The 20,349-nt window shown below is 32.5% G+C and overlaps 1 pseudogene; it reads left to right on the top strand.

The window, feature by feature from the left end:
• Positions 1–1,145: 1,145 nt before the first annotated feature.
• On the top strand, positions 1,146–6,809 carry LOC131638463 (protein NRT1/ PTR FAMILY 7.3-like; annotated as a pseudogene).
• Positions 6,810–20,349: the final 13,540 nt, after the last annotated feature.

The following is a 20,349-nucleotide window of genomic DNA, read 5'->3' as shown; positions in this document are numbered from 1 at the left end:
TAGTTAAGGAGGAATATTGACCTACATATCAAGAAGACATAATTTAACACAATGAAAATATGTGAAAAAAGAAAAAGGATTGCCCCGGCGTATTAAAATTAAAATGGATACTGATGACAAATTGGTAAGATTATGTGGTATATATCGTCAGCCCCGACACACACAAAAATATTGTTTGAATGTTGAAACAACCTTTGCATGATAATTTATTTATTTTAGTTACAACAAAACGGGAACGTAAACACTCCTAAAACAATAACACACGAACATAAACACGCCTAAAACAACAACACAAACAACAAATAAAAGACTTAACACCACAACATATATAAGAGATTACAACAATCAGAACAATGACATCTAGTGTCGACATCATATCCCTGACGTCATTGTCATCTTTCACACCCACATACGATGGATATTATCATTTTCATCCGCAATAGAGATGTACGACAAGTCTCTCGATACTTCTTATTCTTTCACCATCATTAATCTCTCTGTGTAACCAGAGCTTCAAGCTCCTCTCAAGTTGTACATAACTCCGGATGTTCCAGAAATGCATCTTCATCGGAGACTTGGTTCTCGAAAAACAAACACACTCATTTCTTTTAACAATCATGATAGAGCTAGTGAAAAAAAGATTAAAAAGAAAATGAGAAGAGGTATGGCGTAAATGGTAGAAGGCACATTTAGTTATACTAAAAGAAAGCATCCAACACATAGAAGTCAGATGAATTGGCGTTTGCATTAGCTTTTCTACACAAGCGCTAGATGAATTGGTGTCAGCTCTTCTCTTTTAAATACAAATGTCAATTGAATTGACGAGACACATAGGAGACGTCAATTCAATTGGCGTCAGCTCTTCCTTTTTAAAGTTTGTGATGAATTCATCTGACAAAACATTACAATTCTATTTTCTTAATTGGGTCATTATGAAATTAATTGGAAAAGTGGTTTATTGAAAAAATTAATTTTAAAAACTGAGTTGTTTTGATAAAAAAAATTCAAAATGTCACTTTAATTTTTGGATAATTTATCACAATGCAGGATGAGGTTTCCATAATTTGAGATTGAGATTACAAGGTAATAAAAGTGTATGGAGTATGTTTTTTGCAATCATTTTTAAAAAAATTTGTTAGGTAGTAATGGAAAAGTATGACACGTAGGATATCTCCACAATTCCATTATGAAATCTGAACCGTTGATCCCACTCTTCCTTCCTCTATTTATATCGCATAACTCCACACACTCTGTTTCATCATCACTAAATCTCATTGTCTTGAGAACTTTCATCCAATTCAACAATCTTCCTTCCTCTGCTTCACTTCTCTCGTACTCTTTCTTCATCTTTTCATCTTTGTCTCTTAAGACTCTCTCATCACCAATGGCCTGTTTAGAGGTCTGCAAAGAGGTAACCATACATTTTCTGAATATATTTTTACCATATAGTTTTGTTGTAATGATGAAATATAATGTTCCAACATTACTAAATTAAAGTCCCAAATCCATCCTATTGGACCTCATCAAAACCAAATTCTGTTGATCACTGGCAAAATACAGTTTTAGGCTTATAATATTACTACAAAGTATTCAATATATATTACTAATTTAAATTATTGATATGTTATTATTACTAATTTAAATACTACCATTTTGATGAAAACTATCAACAGGGAAAGTTCAATGAAGATACAGAAGAGTTAACTCTTGATGGGAGTGTTGATTGGCATGGTCGCCCTGCAATCAGAGCCAAATCTGGCAGCTGGTTCGCCGGAACTATTATACTCCGTAAGTTTATTACATCCGACAATATATGAGATCAGACAATATGTACATGAATATATATTAAACACAATTTACGTTACATCAGACAATATATGACATGAATATATAATTCTTCTATCTAAACACAATCTTTGATTCGGTATTCTTATTTCTTTTATACCTGTTATTTATTGTATTACGTATATGGCCCTTAATTTACAATACCACGATAATAAGTGTCCCTGTGTTAAATTGGAGCGCAACAAGCTTAAGAGGTCAATTTTATCAAAGCTAATATTATTTCAATAATTATGTTAGTTTAATTCATATGTTTATATGTCTCTTAATTCATCCAATGAGCTATGTGATTGATATACATCGACTTCAATAATTTTTTTGGGATAATGACTGAACCGAAATCACAATATATTACTTAACACAAAATATTTTTTCCCAAAAAAAGTAACCGAAAATGATGATAAAAAAGATAAATTTTGAGTGTAAACAAGGGAGTGAAACGTCTACGTAATAGTTTAGTTTAGTTTAGTTTTGACGATGATGATAGAAAAAAAATAAATAAAAGAGTCGTGGCCAAATTTAGAGCCGTAGAAGTTTCAAGAACCTTGTCCAGCTATTATTCAACATTATGCAATTAATCGGTGGTTTATTGACTATGATAGCTTATCAGTAGAAAAACAGTGACAACTTTTGGAACTTTTTGTCCACAAAACCAAAACAATAAACTTGATGATCTCTTGTTCATCTTATCATCACTAAAAAAATTCAACAAAACGACAACGTTTTAGAAGCTAGCTAGCTAGCTACAACCTATAACATGTGCTTCATTCAGTTCACACTTCACAATGAACAAAAGAAGATACAGATTCTGAATCCTTATATAAAAGACAGAAAATAAATTAGCATGCATTTTTTTTTATTATATATTAATTAATACTATGTTTTCAACACGTAATCTTAAGTATGATTTTTATGATGCCACGTGTCATGATGCATACATGCATAAATAATAACCATGACATGGAGTGTAAGGAAGAGTTAAATTCTATATTTAGTGCACTAAAATTGAGTTGAGGACAGCCCATAATTAGGACATGAGTATTACTACTGCTAGCTTTTTTTAAGATACGACAATATTTCAAATTTTGTCACTATTTACTTTTTTTAATAAAAAAATAAGAAGAAAAGTTATGAGATAATGTTAGAACTAAGCCACAAATTTTAATGTATGGCTAGTGATGATCACCAATAGGGGGTGGTTGTATTATGTTGAGTTTTAGTACAAGGTTTAAGTCGGTACTACTTTTTAACGTATCTACCATCATATGGAAAATAATTTTTTTTCTAATTTATTTTAGGGTTTATTGTGTATTATATTTTTCTCTGTAATCAATGTGTATTAATCATTAGTGAATGTTAATTAATCAAGAGTGTCACTTCAACTTTTACCATGTCTTTTGAGTTCTCTATACAAATAGCGTAGTGAAATATTGAATTTTTATTTAAAGTTAAAATATATCTATTCAATTTTTCATTTTTGCATGAAGAACATGAATAGGCTTCAATTAGTACAAGAAAGAGAAATGTAAGTAATAGATATTAGATTAGATTAACAATAAAAAATATAATAGTGGAATTAGCAAATTCAAAAATCAAATAAAAAATAAATAAATAAATTATAATAATACTACTATTAATAATAGTTTTTAGAATAATACTTATGTTTTATTATATTTAATGATTATTACATTTAATAATAATTAAAAAAAATAAATTATAAAATAATTTTTTATATAAATTTTTTTATCCCGTGCCTCGCACGGGTAGACAGACTAGTTAGTTTATAATTTGTCACTGTCCATTGTTAACCGTCTAATTCTAGTATTCTTGAAGTCGGAAACTATATATTAAAGTTTATAATTTGATATTCTACTTTCATAAAAAAATAAAAATAAAATTAATTTCAATTTTTTTTATTTATTTTGGTTTTAATCTTATTTTTAAATAATTTTTTTGTCTAATAATTTAGTAACCGTAGTTGGGTGTTTTTACACTACTACTAACTGAATTAATTTAATAAAATATTTTTTAAATCAATTTTATTGAAGTGATAATGCATAAATTAATAAATTTAGTATTTATGTCATATTAATTTTTGTGTCATATTAATATCTTAATATCTTAAATTTATATAAGTTCCCTAACTCTTCAAAACTTATCGTATAAGCAAAATTTTCATCTAATTAGCAACAGAAAGGGGAGAGATCAGAATAAGGAAAATATGAAATAGAGATAAAAAAACTAATTTTAAAAATTGAAAAGTCAAAATTTAATATTTTTTTAATAAAGATAGAGGACCTAATTTATAGTTGGCGAATTTATACATGATAGTTTATAAATAACTTTATATAATTTTTAATCTTTTATATAGTTAATAATTTTTATAAATTTTAGTTTTATATATATAAGATAAAAAAAAATTTTAATTTTTTAATTAAGAAGCAAAAATAATTTGAGAGAGAAAATATAAAATACAAACTACTTAAATTAAATTTTCAAAAAACTTCATAAAAAATAAATTTATTGAACAAGATTTTTTAAACACAATTTTATAAAATAAAAGTCATAATAAAAAAAGATCAAAATACAATCATGCTAAACAGAGTCATACTTGACATTTTTATGCGTTAAGGTTTTTGTAGGTAGACCAATAATCTATGACATGATGCTAACAATGTTTAATATTTTTGACATATTTGTTGAACCAGTGAACCAAGGTCTTGCAACCTTAGCATTCTTTGGAGTTGGAGTGAATCTAGTTCTGTTCCTGACAAGAGTGTTGGGTCAAAACAATGCTGATGCTGCTAACAATGTTAGTAAATGGACAGGCACAGTTTACATCTTCTCTCTAGTTGGTGCTTTCCTAAGTGATTCTTATTGGGGAAGATACAAAACATGTGCCATCTTTCAAGGCATTTTTGTTGCTGTAAGTAATAATCTTTCAATTTCATTTTTACACTTTAATTCATTTCTTATACTATAGTACATTATATTAATTAGTTTCTTTATACTATGGTTTGATTTTGATATAACAGGGTCTAGTATCATTGTCCATTTCATCATACTTTGCTTTGCTTAGACCAAAAGGTTGTGGAAATGGAACAATTGAATGTGGTGAACATTCGAGTTTCGAAATGGCAATGTTCTATCTATCGATCTATCTAATCGCGTTAGGAAACGGAGGTTATCAACCGAACATTGCTACATTCGGTGCTGACCAATTTGATGAAGATCACTCGAAGGAAAGTTACTCGAAAGTGGCGTTTTTTAGCTACTTTTATCTGGCGTTGAACCTTGGTTCGCTTTTCTCGAACACCATTTTGGGCTATTTCGAAGATGAAGGATTATGGGCTCTTGGGTTTTGGGCTTCTGCTGGTTCTGCCTTTTTGGCCCTTGTCCTTTTTCTTGTTGGTACTCCAAGATATAGACACTTTAGGCCTGCTGGTAATCCTCTTTCGAGATTTTGTCAAGTCATCGTTGCTGCTTCGAGGAAATTGGGAGTTCAAATGACACCAAATGGAGAGGACTTGTATGTCACCGATGAAAAGGAATCCGCTACCAATTCCAACAGAAAGATTCTCCACACACATGGCTTCAAGTAAGTTATAGAACCTAATTTCAGTGACAAGAGTTTCACGTTATAATCTGAAGGGACAAAACTTCAAATCGTCTCAGAGACAGTTGTAAAATGATCATTAGTGTCATAAGTGCATTTACAGAAGTTTATTTCGAGTGCTTCTTGACTAATTTTGCATTTGTGATCTATATTGCAGGTTTTTGGATAGAGCAGCATTTATAACTTCAAGAGATTTAGAGGTTCAAAAAGGAAGCCAACCTAATCCTTGGTATCTTTGTCCTATAACTCAAGTTGAAGAAGTAAAATGCATACTAAGACTTCTTCCAATTTGGCTATGCACAATAATATACTCCGTCGTTTTCACTCAAATGGCCTCACTTTTCGTCGAACAAGGCGCAGCAATGAAAACCACAATCTCCCGCTTCAAAATCCCGCCAGCAAGCATGTCTAGCTTCGATATCCTCAGCGTAGCCATCTTCATTTTCTTCTACCGCCGAGTCCTCGATCCCCTCATCGGAAAACTAAAAAAATCAAGCTCAAAAGGACTCACCGAGCTTCAACGAATGGGAATCGGTCTCGTCATAGCAGTAATAGCAATGGTTTCAGCCGGAATAGTCGAATGCTATAGACTCAAATACGCCAAACAAGGTGGCACAAGCTCTCTAAGTATCTTCTGGCAAATTCCTCAGTATGCACTTATAGGAGCTTCAGAGGTTTTCATGTATGTAGGACAGTTAGAATTCTTCAATGCTCAAACACCAGATGGATTGAAAAGCTTTGGAAGTGCACTTTGCATGACAAGTATCTCACTTGGTAACTATGTGAGTAGCTTAATTGTTAGCATTGTGATGAAGATTTCAACTGAAGATCACATGCCAGGTTGGATCCCTGGAAACTTGAATAGAGGTCATCTTGACAGGTTTTTCTTCCTATTAGCTGCTTTGACATCTATAGATTTGGTTGCATATATTGCTTGTGCAAAGTGGTTCAAGAATATTCAGCTGGAATGCAGATATGAAAACAATGATGAGCATAGTAGCTTCAAAGTTTAATCATATATGGATTATGGACAAGTATTAATTAACATTATATATATGAATAAGAGAAGGAAGGTAGGAACTGTTATAGAAGAAAAATGTGATGGTTTGGATTCAAAGAAGGCCTTTTTTACCTGAGTCTCTTGTAAATGTTTTCAGTGTAGGTTTTTTTTTTTTTTTTAATTCTGACTAAGATTTTCAGTTTATGTACTTGATGAACCAATGGTTGTGTATACTGAACTTTTTGAAGAGGCAATGATAGTTTTAGGGCCTCTATGAGCTTTCCTTCTTTCATTTTTTGTAATTTTCATTGTTAATAATCATGGATGTGTCATTTTAATTTATGAGTGTGACATTGGATGTTTCAACTTCTAATTGTTTACATATCTTGCAAACAAAATGTTTCTGTTGTTAATATGTGAAACTAATGTCATAGTAGACAAACATAGCAAGCAACCTTCAAAGTTTTAAACAAAAGTCATGGTGTTTGGTATCTTTTTGACCTCAATGTGTTTTCAATTAAAGTTGACTATGATTTTCAAGTATATCAATTGTTGCCTCAATCACTTCTTTAAGTTTTAACCCTTGACTTTGTCATACACTCGATCAGGACTGGTTGGTCTCTGGATTGGAAACTGTCACATGACAGTGTTTACAAGTTTCTCTAGCATTTGTCCCTCGAGACAATTGTCCTAAAGAAAGTTTTAGGGTCTGTAAACCCTATAACATACTATAAAGTCTAACAAACTTTAAACTCAGGTTCACGTTATTCTAAATCATGAAACGTGCACTTATAATGTTTACTGACTTGATCGTTAAAATGTTCGCTGGTATACCCTTACCTCCAAGAGCACACATCAGCCATTATCGTCAAGCATCCAATCAGAATATTTGACACCGTATATGGAAAACGAACTTAGTGTTTCTGCCGTTTGTTTTTATTTGACGCACTTCTGATCATTGAATGCAAATCCCTACAGACGAGGAAGAAGTAGCAACGTTTGAGGCCGACCTAGAGGCGTGTCACCTATGTCTTTTTGCATAACTGAAAAGTTACAAATGCATGACAAAGGAGGAGTCCAAAAGCTCCAAGTAATTTGAAGAATACATATTCAAAAAGTCCGCAGATTTGGAGGCTCGAAGGGAAGGATCTAAGACTATGTTTGAATATCACGAAATGAACGGAGCGGAATGGAGCGGAACGGAGTGGGATGGAGCGGAATGGAACGGAGCGGAACGAAGATACCATTCCATTGTTTGGAAATTTTAGAACGGAATAAGACAAATTGTTCATTCCGCCCAAATCGGAGGGGAAGGAATATGGTGGTAAGTGATGGAATAGAATGGAATCCATACCACTCATTTCCGCTCCGCTCCATCCGTTTTTAAATTATCCAAACAATGGAATATCATTTTATTCCATTCCATTTCGCTCCGCTCCATCCGATTCCGTCAATCCAAACATAGCTTAAAGAAGGATTTTCATAAGACAAGTTAGAAGTTGACCTACCCGAATAGGTGCAAGACCATTTCACCCAATTTTGGTCTAGTCTCTTAGGACACTACGGAGAGGCATGAAACCAATAATGAGGTTGCCATTCATTCCCTATTCACCTAGAAGAACACCCCTATGTGGCTCAACGTTAGAGAAGGTCGAATTTATGTAGAAAACAATTGAGGACCTCTTAAAGGTATACTTTGTAAACATGGCCAAGTTTACAACTCGGTTGTAAGTACACCCTCCGTCCCACAATGAGTGACTCAGCACGCCATTTCACACAAATTAAAAAAAATATAAAAGTAAGAGAGAAAATATTGTTTTTACAATAATACCCTTATTATGTATTGGGAATGGTGACATTTATATTAATTAGAGGGTAGAATTGGAAAAAGTGTATTGGAAATTAAAATGGATCACTCATTTTGGGACATCATTTAATTCCAAATGGGTCACTCATTGTGGGACGGAGGGAGTATTATTCTTATCAAAAGTCTAATAATAAATGCCAAAAATATGTTGGTTACTGTTGTTACTCATAGGAAACAACCTATATGAACTAAAAGGCCAGCGCCCAGCTCCATAATGTTTGTGCAACGTGCGAGCAAATTATGAACAAAACTTTTAGAGTGTGTTTAGATGAATCAATTTGAAATTTCGTGGACTTCAAATGCTTCATTTGAATTCTATTTATTTTTAAAATTTATTGATTGGATGAAGTATTTGAACTAAATTTCAACTAAGTTTGAGCTCAAATATGATAAATACTTCTTTGTGGGGTACCTTTAAGAAACAGGAGGGTAATTCTACAATCCTTTCTGAGGGTAAAATGTTTGTTGCTCGAACTAGAGTATTTTTAGAAAATGATTTTATTTCCAAAGCAATCATTGGGAGGAAAGTAAAACTTGAAGAAACTCAACAATTACAATGTATTCACACCTATGGAGGAACAAGAACAGGAAACTCAAGATGTTGTGGAAAACCAATCTACTCGAGTAGAACAAGATCAATGTATATCAATTAGGATATCTGAACAACTTGAGTGATACAAATATCTCTTAACTGATCAAGGTGATTTATTACTCATGGATAAAGAAGAGTCTTTGACTTTCCAATAGGTCATCACTAGTCCTGAGTTTGAGAAATGGTATGAGGCCATAAAATCTAACCGTGCATGATGCAAGTGGGTCTTCAAAAAAAAAACTGACGTGGATGGTAAGGCACATACCTATAAGGCATGACTAGTTGATAAGGGCTATAATCAAATTCATGATGTAGACTAGGATGAAACATTTTCATTAGCAACAATGCTTAAAAAATAAAAATATTCGGATTTTAGTTGTTCTCATTGCATCTCATGATTATGGAATATAGCATATGGATGTCAAGAGTAATTTTCTTAATAGGAATATCCTTGAGGATTTGTACATACACGACCTGAAGGCAACAACTAAATACAACAAGAGTTATTATCTATCAAATATAATTATTTTAATGGGCTACATTTGTCAAAAGTATTTCAAGGCCACAATGGAATAAAAGAAAAGTGTTAACCCAACATCAAGAAGGTACAAGAAAGGATATTGAACGGGGCATTTAAAGTTCTCCAATCTCGAATTGCGATCATATGTAATCCAGCTCGATCTTGGCATTTATATGCACCCAAACATATAATAGATACATCTAGGGATAACAAGCAGATTCAAACCCGCGGGGCCCACCCGAACCCGAGTCAACGGGTGAAAACCCGAGTTGACTGGGTTCGGGTGCCACCCGATATTTCAGGTGCGGGTTTGGGCTGTGTGAAACCCGCACCCGAAACCCGAAATCACATCCGCTTATATATATATATATATATATATATTGTAGGAAAAATGTATTTTATGTATTTTGTTGCGGGTTCGGGTTTGGGTGAAAAAATCTGAACCCACCGGGTGTGGGCGTGAGTGTTATTTTGCCACCCGAACAATATTTGGGTTTGGATTCGGGTTGGGATGCTGATTTCGGGTGCGAATTTGGGTAGTGTGAAACCCGATCCGACCGACCTGTTGCCATCCCTAGATACATCCATCATTTTGCACAACATGATTGTTGAAGATGAGTGTGTCATGTCTAGTAAAAAAAATTATTATTCTTATGATCATATAGACAATGACCCGATTGCACTACCTGGTGATTCTAATATTAATTTTCAAGAGTTCCTATATAGAAGATTTCATGTTCGTGATAAGAAAATTCATCAACATCATCAATAAGACTTGATAGAACATATATGAGAATGTTTTGTAGATAAAATAATCAAAATTGAAATTTTTTTTAAATCTAATTTTTTAATGTATTTTGTCTTAGTAATTTACTTTAACGTTAATGAATTTATTTAATATATTTTTTATGAATTATTTGTGTTATGTATTACATTTATCAATATATTTTTAATGTAATATAATTTTTTAAAAGTATATATTATGTTCTTTTAACATACTTTAATATATTTAAATTATTTTATTTTAATTATATATTTTATATATTAATTAATATATGAATATGAGATATTCACGTGAAATTAAGTGGAATCTAATGTAAAGGTTTTGATTAGTTATATAAATATTAAAAAAATATAGTTAAATTGTTTATGTAATTGAAAAATATAAAATAATATACAAAATTAAATGAGATCTATTAAGAAACTAATGATTGAAGCCCTATTTTTATGGAGAAGATGTAACATCTCGATTTTATTAATATTTTTATTAATTATATTAGTAATTATACTATTTGATATTTTTAATAGTTATTTATTTATTTAGTTATTATGTGATATAATAATTATTTGAAATATTTAATTGTATGTGTGTTTGTGTTATTTGGGTTGATTAAGTTGTATGAGAGATATAGTTAATTGAGCCTTAGTAGTAGAAACGTAATAGATGGATTATGGGTTAAGCCCATTAAGAGAAAAGAGATAGTAAGAGTAAAAAATTAGGGTTTTAGAGTTGGAGTCTCATAACTTATTTTTGGGGAGAAAGGAAAAATAGAAAAGAGAAGAGAAAGAAGGGAGTAGCACTTGAGAGAAGAAGAAAGTTATGGAGGAAGCCTTAATTTTCGCAGCAAGTTTCAGCATAGAGTCACCTTGGCAAATCGGGCATATCTCTCAATCCAACTGTTGGATCGTTGCGGTACTTGGACACAATGTTCCTGACTCATAGAGGTAAGTTCTGACCGGAGCGATTTTGATTTTGAGGGTTTTAAGTTCGTCTGATAAGCTGATTGCCGAACTGGTTTTTAGGCGTGTCTCCAATTGATGTTAGAAAGGATTTCTTTTGGAGAAAAGCTTAGAGCTATGGTGAAAGAGTCCATATTTACCAAGGTAAGGGTGGAGTTCGAATTATATAACCAGGAATATGATGATTGTATGTGGGATTAGGGTGTATTTAGTTATCCGGAATTAATTGAAAATTGTAGAGGTAGTTCGTATATGCTAGTAGGTGATTGTGATCGGTTTGTTTTGTGAATTATGATGAGTACGTTGTGTTGTTATTTCTTTGTGATTTCTGAAAGATGTGTATATTGTTGTTGTTTTATGCGAAGTTGCAGGATGTTTCAGTGACGATGTATACCTCTATTTATTGGTATAGCGACGATATAGGCTTATGCCTTTGTGACGATGATGTTGTTTGTTGTGTGTGTTTGTTGCATTCATATACATATGCATTTTTGATGACGGCCTGGATTGGCAAATTAGTGACGAAGGCTTATGAATTGATGCCTCTGTTAACTGGCAATTGGCGATGGGGGCTGAAGCCCTGGGTACCACATGCATGTGCAATTGTAGAGTCTCATTATTTGTGGCATGAGTGTGATTTAATTGTGACGTGATGTGACTTGAGTTGTTGAATATGACGATGTGAAGTGAATTGTGATAATGTGAAGTTGTAATTATAAGTTGTTATGCTAATGACTTGTTGTGACAGGTACCGTCTGGAAGATGAAAAATAGTTGTTATAACTATTATTATGTTGTTGTTGATTTTGTTATTATATTTGTACAATTTTAAATTGTTGTTATAGCTGTCGTATGAAAGTTGTAAAGTGGTCATTTTGTATGATTTAATTCTAACATATTAATTATCATACTTTTGTTTATAATTTTTCGATATCTCACCCCTTCTGAATGATGTTTCCCTACCATGGGAAATTGACAGGTACTCAAGATAGCGATGGAAATTTGAAGTGATTTTATGAAGTCTTTAATTGCTGTTATTCGAGTTGGTGTCTTGCTCTGATACGTAGCACTCGGGGGGATAAAGTGATTGTTTTATGTATTATTTTGTTTGCTGAATTTTTAAGTGAATTATGTTTTAAATTGTAACTTAAAGTTACCGTGCAATGATGCTACGACTTGATTTGAATATTTATGAAGTTTGATGATTCCGCTGCGAGTTAATTATTTAATTTGAAACAAAGTGATTTTTGAATAATGATTTAATTGTCCGTTTTAAGTTACGTGCTATGTATCTATATGAAGGCAAATAAGCCATAATTGTTTTTTAATGACGAATATGTGATACCTCAAATGAATGTTGTTTGGAATTTATACTCTGATTTTTATTATAATTACCGGGTAGATTTGGGGTGTTACAGAAGATATTGGAGATTTTTCAGCAGTGCCCTACTACGATTTTGAAGCTCAATCCAGTGCAGAAGATTATTTTAAATAGAAGGCAATAAACCTAATTATTGCGAGGAATTTATTGTGTATTTTATGTTAAGGTTTCTCTTGTTTGTGAGCCTCTTTAATATCATCCTGATAGAAGAGTGGACTGTTTTGTTTTTGAGTTGTAAGTTCAGTTGATCATTCATAGGCTTTTAAGCATTGAGTGATTGTGTGTCTTGGAAGTGTGTCTTATAAAGTTTTTAAACTGATTATCACAGTTGTGATTGAGGCGGATTGAGAAGGGTCTAATACCTAGATGAGTCTTAGGTAAAAGTATATCAAGAGTAATGATTAAGTGAGAAGCTAATAGACCGGAGATTAATTACATAGGACTTCGAATTGATACTATCATGGTGGCTTTATCCTTGGCTTGGTAGCCTCTAGAGTAGGTGTTGTTATACACCGAACTGGGTGAACAATTTTGTGTGTTTATTTATTTTTCAGTATTGTTTTAATTGTTTTTACCTTGCCATTGTGTGTTGTTCAGAGATCAGTGTCTTAACATCTCTTAGGACATCTGAGATTTGAATACCAGAATTTCACTCATCCTACATAATGGAATAAATGTCCATGAGTTTATATTCAAGTGGACAAGGGTGAAACGGTCTATGTCTTGTGTTAAACATAGACATGAGGGAAAAAAGATAATTGTACACATAAACATTATCATAGAAAGGTTACTTCTGATCACATGTCATTTTTGTGACTTAGGAAGCACTAATCTGGTTCTAGATACCACTCAGTGTTTATCTCATTAAATGTGTGATTTAGTATAATTTCCAACGTCATGGGATCCTACGGGTTCACACACGTAAGGACAAATTGATTAGATATATTAAATAGGTGAAGCACATTTGATTGTGAGGTCTTGTAATGCATTCGTGTTAATTAGAGAAATATGGTATACCATATGGTACGATGCTCATACGTGAAATACAATATATTGTAAGGTCTGTTGTGCTTAAGTGGACATGTTTAGCTTATAACCCAAACAAGTGATTCTAAAATTAGAACCATTGTGCTGAAGAATTGACACTTGATAAAAATTCGATTTGTGAAACCCTGTTTGTATTCTCTCTCTATCTCTCTCTTTCCCCTTCTCTCTCTCTCTCCATCTCTCTTAAAGTCTCCATTCATAACAACTAGCATTGGGATTGGAGAAACTATGTTTGTATGGTCTAACTATGAGAGTCATGACTGAGTTTGTTGAAGCAATATAGGCCACAATCATCAAGAAATTATCCAAGCACAACCATGTTAGATGCCTATGATTTCACAAAACATCTATTAGCATAGAACTCAAAATAGACTTTGTTGTCTTGAGAAAACTTGGGCATAGACAAGAGATTTCTTGTTATACTAGGCACATACAAGATATTACTGAACAAGAGTTTGTAGCTAGGCATGCAAGATGAGGTTAAAAAAGATGATCCTATAGAATTTACTAATAAGGTATGGCCATTACCAACAAGAACTTCATTAGGAAAGGCACTAGAATGCTTTTTTGTATATTAGAACTAAGAAAAGTTATGTGATGTGATGCATATGAGTATGCAAACCAGACTTGAGATTCAAGTCCTTATGGAATTTGCAACATGTCTTGATGTGCTAGCAATGCAATAACTTATGTAGAATTTGCACCTTGACTTACTTAGTTAGAATGACCTTGATCAATAGCATCACGAACATCTTCTTGAGTGTGAAGTTTGCTTGATGTTTGTAAAAAAATATCCATCAAATATATGCCACACTCTATGACAACATGTCCATACCTATTGCAAAGTTGACATGTTGGTATGCTACCCGAGCTATTCATTTGCTTGCCACGACCTCTGCCTTTGAAACCATGACCACTGCCTATTTGGTGTTGCAAGTTCCTATTACTTGTTTTAGTTTTGACAAAAAGGTTGTTATTCGAGGCATTAGCTATATTAGTTGTGGCACTTAGAGTGGTGATTTCTTGATGATACATATCCATTTGAGCTTCTTGCACATAAATAAGTGCTTCAACTTCATAAATGCCTGTTGGTTCAGTTTTTCATATATCATCATGATAAACGAGTTATATTCTTCAGGTAAGCCTTGAAGAATTGCATCCATTTGATCTTTTTTAGAGATTGGATCACCATAGCAAGCAGAGAATCAACAATTGCTCTAATTTGAAGGACATGCTCAGAGATGGTCTTATTACCTTTCTTGGTCATTCTGAATTTAGCATGCAATTGATGAACTCAAGCCTTCATCTGAGCGCGAAAGTGCTTGTGTACTTTGTCCCATATCTCAAAAGCATGCTTGCAAGAAAGAATCCATGTGAAGAGTGTTTGATCCTGAATGATCCACGTTTCATAATCTTCACATACAATATTGGACAATCGATCACAATCAGTTTTGAACATGACTGGGATTTGTGGATTCACCACCACCTTGTGCAACTTGTGCGATAAAATCACACCTTCTACCTGCTGATTTCATAGAAGAAAGTTATTTTTATGAAGTTTGATTGAAAGCTTCGGTGCAAACATGTTACCACGAGCCAGAATGCACCATTGTTGGCGCAGCAACTTGGGAAGATCTCCCCATATTATGTGTGTCTTCCATGTTGCTTTCTTGATCCGCCATGAACGCTTCTCTGAAGCTTTGATTAATGAACGAATTCTGCAGAGATCGAATATCTTCTCTGAAGCTTGATGGTGCAATGTAACACGGTGGTGCAGAACAGTGGATCAATGATGAAGATGATTAAGTAGTGCGGAAGAACGATCCCTTAAACGATTGATACCATATTAGAAATGAATTATTCAAAGTTTCTCATTGAACTTTGTTCATCGTTCTTATTCAATAAAGCTTGCATGAAGAGCCTTTATAATAACCATGCCACATATGAGTTTGTTACACTTGAGAAGTTAGTTAGAATTCCTAACTAACTTTAAATTTAGCTTACTTAGTAACTAATTTATCTTCTACCTAGTGCTTCACTAATAAGTAGTTTAGTGGCTAAAATTCACCTTATGAAAATGAATAAATGAGGTGTCATAAATTTGAATCCTTACTCCTACACCTGATGTCCAAACACATCTACCAACTGAACTGCTTTGATGAGACATATCGTAGTACTTTTGCACACCATACAAAACGAGTCTAAAAATCATGATATGCATGTTAGTGTTATAAATTGGCATTCATCAAAATATCATATTTGGACATTTTAAAGTCATACACCATATATAAATTTTAAGAAATGCTATAGTTACACTAAACTATGACACTGTGTCCGTTTTACACCGTAGTCGTAAACATTATTTTCACTTTGACTCAAATTCCCATGCACCACAAAATAATAAAATAAAGGAAAAAGTGAATTGAATAGTGGAGTGTCAAATCAGAGTGTCAGTTTAGCATTTCTCATAAATTTTAGCTATAACACTTTATAATAAGTGTGCCAAAAAAATGGGACTGAACTGACATAGTTAAAAGTGAGGGCTTAAAAATATTTGTGGACTTTGCACATTTTAGGCCTAAAAATTTTAAAAAAGGGTTAAATATGTTTTTGGTCCCTGTAAATAACTCAAAATCTTGTTTTAGTCCCTATAACATTTTCGTTTAAAGAATGATCCTCATAAAGTTTTTCGTCTCCAATTTTGGTCCCTGCCGTCAACTTTCATTAACGGAAGTTGACGTGGCACGCCACGTGGAAGACAGCTTGGCAAAAATTTAAAACGCATTAGATTGAGGGGGTTTTAAACCTCCGCTAAATAAACCCAGAAAATTTTAAAAACAAAGTTCTCACAGACATTTCATCAAACATCTTAGATGCACCATTTAAAATTGCAAATTCATTAACAAAATCCATTAAAGCCTTCACAAATTCAAACCTGTAAGCAATACAAACCGAACCAATTCTGTCAGCCACAAATTTCAAACCTGTAAACAATACAAACCGAACTAATTCCATAGGAACCAATTCCATCAACCAAGTCACTAATTGACTTTTGCTGAGATTTATCGTCGTGTTTATCCCAACCACTAACTGACTCTTGAAATGAAGGAAAGGAATATAAGATACTATACAGCAATGTCTTATGATATTTAACTGTGAACAATATCAAAGGAATGGCTAAAAGAAGTCAATGCTAGCAATATTAGGAAATTAAATTTTAGCAGTACTATCAGTATCAACACTTTAACTCTCTTTTTGAAGGGAAACATAAATGGTTGATGGAATTGAAATGCATAGTTCGCAGTTGCACTCTTCCCTGTGTTCCACTTCTACATCATCATGTTCATGCATGCAACTATTATTGTTGTTACCATCATTGTGAACTGTGGTGCTAACTCCAACAGGATCAAGTTCTATTTCGATGTATGGGCCATCCTCATCAGGTGGAAATATTATAGACATTCTTAGATGCTACAAGATATTGCTATATGTCTTTATTATATAACCACACAAGTTCTTCAGTAACTATAAGTTGAATAATATATTTGGACCATCCGTAGAATTCAGAATGAGTCAATAACTATATACAAGATTGAATTCATCATGCTGGGGACACAAAGGTTATATAAGAACCTTAAATAGAATGTATCTTTGGTTTATATATATGAAAATGAACTATAGAGTCACGGAGTTTCCATGTGGTAAAACATTTTGCAACATATGCTTCAGACTTCATGAGGATTACATTTGTTGATGAGGATTGGAGTAAGCTTCCAACTAATGCAATATCAACTAGTTTGCAAAGGGGAATCTTCGCAAAGCCTTTTAAAACTGAAATATATAAGCGGGTATTGAATATTCTTCGAGATGGCGTTTTAATTGGATCAAAACGATTTGAGTTTCTCGCGTTCTCTGCTAGTCAACTGCGGTCAAACTCTGTTTGGTTATTTGCTTCTAATGACAAAGTGAAAGCAGCAGATATCAGAGAATGGATGGGAAGCTTCAACAATATCCGTAGTGTTTCTAAATGTGCTGCACGAATGGGTCAGTTGTTCAGTTCTTCCAGGCAAACTTTTGAACTGGCCCCTCAAGATGTGGATTTAATTCCAGATATTGAAATCACCTCTGATGGTATAAACTACTGTTTCTCAAATGGTATTGGAAAGATTTCCCAAACTTTTACACGGCAACTTGCTCAAAAGCTAAAATTGGACCAAAACCGGATTCCTTCAGCATTTCAAATTCGGTATGGTGGATATAAAGGTGTCATTGCTGTTGATCCCCATTCTTTTAGGAAGTTATCATTGCGTAATAATATGCTGAAGTTTAAATCCAAAAACAGTATGCTTTGCATAATATATTTCCTTTAGAATCCATATTTTTTCTTTTTGTTTTACTGTTTTCTAAAGCATCTATTGAATAATATATTTTCATATTCTCTTATCCTTCAAATTCACTTGAAAACATAGGATTCTTCATTTAAAAATAACTGCATGCTGCATGCATTGGACCATAATATAAGGAGTAAACTTCTCTTCCTCATCTCACATTGTTCTTTCACTCTTGAATCCAAAAACAGTATGCTTTGCATAACCAAATGCAGTGAGTCAATGCCGTGTTTTCTTAATCGAGAGATTATATCCCTGCTGTCCACATTAGGAGTAAAAGATGAGGCGCTTTTGGCATTGCAAGAGGATCAATTGTAGTTGCTAGGGAAGATGTTGACTGACAGGGAGGCGGCTTTGGATGTTCTAGAAAGTTTAAGTGGAGCTGATTCAAAAAGCATTCTAGTGAAGATGTTGCATGGATTTTATGAGCCAAACAGCGAGCCTTACCTATCAATGATGCTCAAGGCTCATTATGCATACAAGTTATCTGATTTGAAAAGCATTTAATGGATTTTGTTAATGAATTTACAATTTTAAATGATGCATCTAAGGTGTTTGATGAAATGTCTGTGAGAACTTTGTTTTTAAAATTTTCTGGGTTTATTTGGCGGAGGTTTAAACCCCCCTCAATCTAATGCGTTTTAAAATTTTGCCCGGCTGTCTTCCACGTGGCGTGCCACGTCAGCTTCCGTTAATTAAAGTTGACGGCAGAGACCAAAATTGGAGACGGAAAACTTTATGAGGATCATTCTTTGAACGAAAATGTTATAGGGACTAAAACAAGATTTTGGATTATTTACAGGGACCAGAAACATATTTAACCCTTAAAAAAATTATGTAAATACTTGTGTCCGCAAATGCCCACAAAAAATAGAACAGACATATTAGAGAAAAGTGTGGGGAAAACGGACTTGGTCAACGGACTAGGTCGATTTTGCCACGCCCATTCACTGACACTTGATAATGTTGATATTAATTATTGAATGTCTTTTTATAAATTCAAATCTAAAACATTAAAGTTGTGAGTGTGGTTTTTAATGGTGTTTGTCCCTTTGTGTACGGACAAAAATAGGACCAAAACACACTAATGATTAGATATTCATAATAGTATAAGAAAAAAACGTTGGTATTCATATGATAAACTATTTAATTTGTCTCTATAGCAATGAAAGACTAGATTAGAGATAGATGTCACAAACACAACACTTTCCACTTATAAATAAGAATAGCAAATTTACACTAATTTACAAAAATAATTTGTGCTAGATTTTAGTTAGATAGAGATGAATATATTCCTTAACAAACTAGAGACAAATATTCTAACGTCTCATCGACACATAAACACAAACAGAGGTAGGGTGTGTCTCTAATTCTTTCAAGGTTATTTTACTACTAGTCAAAGTTAATGCATTCAAAATGTAAAAGTATAGGCATTTGTATTTTAATTTCTATTTCATTATATATCAAAATTAACTTGTAAATAAATAATATTTATAGATATTTAATTATATTTATATTGATTGAATAATTCAAAATTACTGAAAAATAAGAAACCTTGTATTTTTAATAAAATAATAAAAATTTGGTTTAGAAAATATAGAGAAAATTGTAATTAAATAAAGAAAATATATTAGTATATGAGAATGCATGTATATATACAGATATTATTTCACTTTAAAATATAAGTCCAAAATTATTATATACATAATATTAATATTTAAACATTCAAACCTAATAACTTTAGGTGAGTGTATATATATAATTTCTTCCTTGAATAAAAAAGGGAATGTCAAAACCAAAAAGAAAAAGGCAAGAGAATATCAAAATTCAAACTAGTAGTGTTTAGTGGATGAATCTGAATATATTCATTTTGGAAAAATGATATAGGTGGACCTTATCCTTAAAACAAAAAACATACCTTTTTTTCAAAATAAATACAATGAACAAATTATAAGAACGATTAAAATTTTGTATAACCCAAAATAGCACAATTCATACAAACAAATATCGTCACGTTCTTATGTAGAAAGTGTAAATTAAATGCATGTATATGAAACAAACAAACCTAAAATAAAAAAGAATATGTATTATAATAAATGTTTCATTACCAAAAAGAGAAGTTCCTCCCCCTTCTCTCTGGTAAATTGATTCTTTCTAGTAAATTGATTTTCTGGCATTTTAGTTTTTGACTGAAAATTGATTTTATTATTATTATATAAAAAATTTATTTATAAAAAAAAAATCAAGCAATGGAAATAAATTATATAATCGTTTTTTCCTTAAAAAAAGAATTAAAAAAAATTTATATTAAAACGACATCGTACAGAGATCCAACACATTAAAATCCGAATCCTCAC

Source organism: Vicia villosa, linkage group LG1, assembly GCF_029867415.1.
Source record: "Vicia villosa cultivar HV-30 ecotype Madison, WI linkage group LG1, Vvil1.0, whole genome shotgun sequence".
Lineage (NCBI taxonomy): Eukaryota > Viridiplantae > Streptophyta > Magnoliopsida > Fabales > Fabaceae > Vicia > Vicia villosa.
The sequence above is the reverse complement of the archived record's forward strand: the minus strand, read 5'-3'. Positions and strand labels throughout refer to the sequence as shown.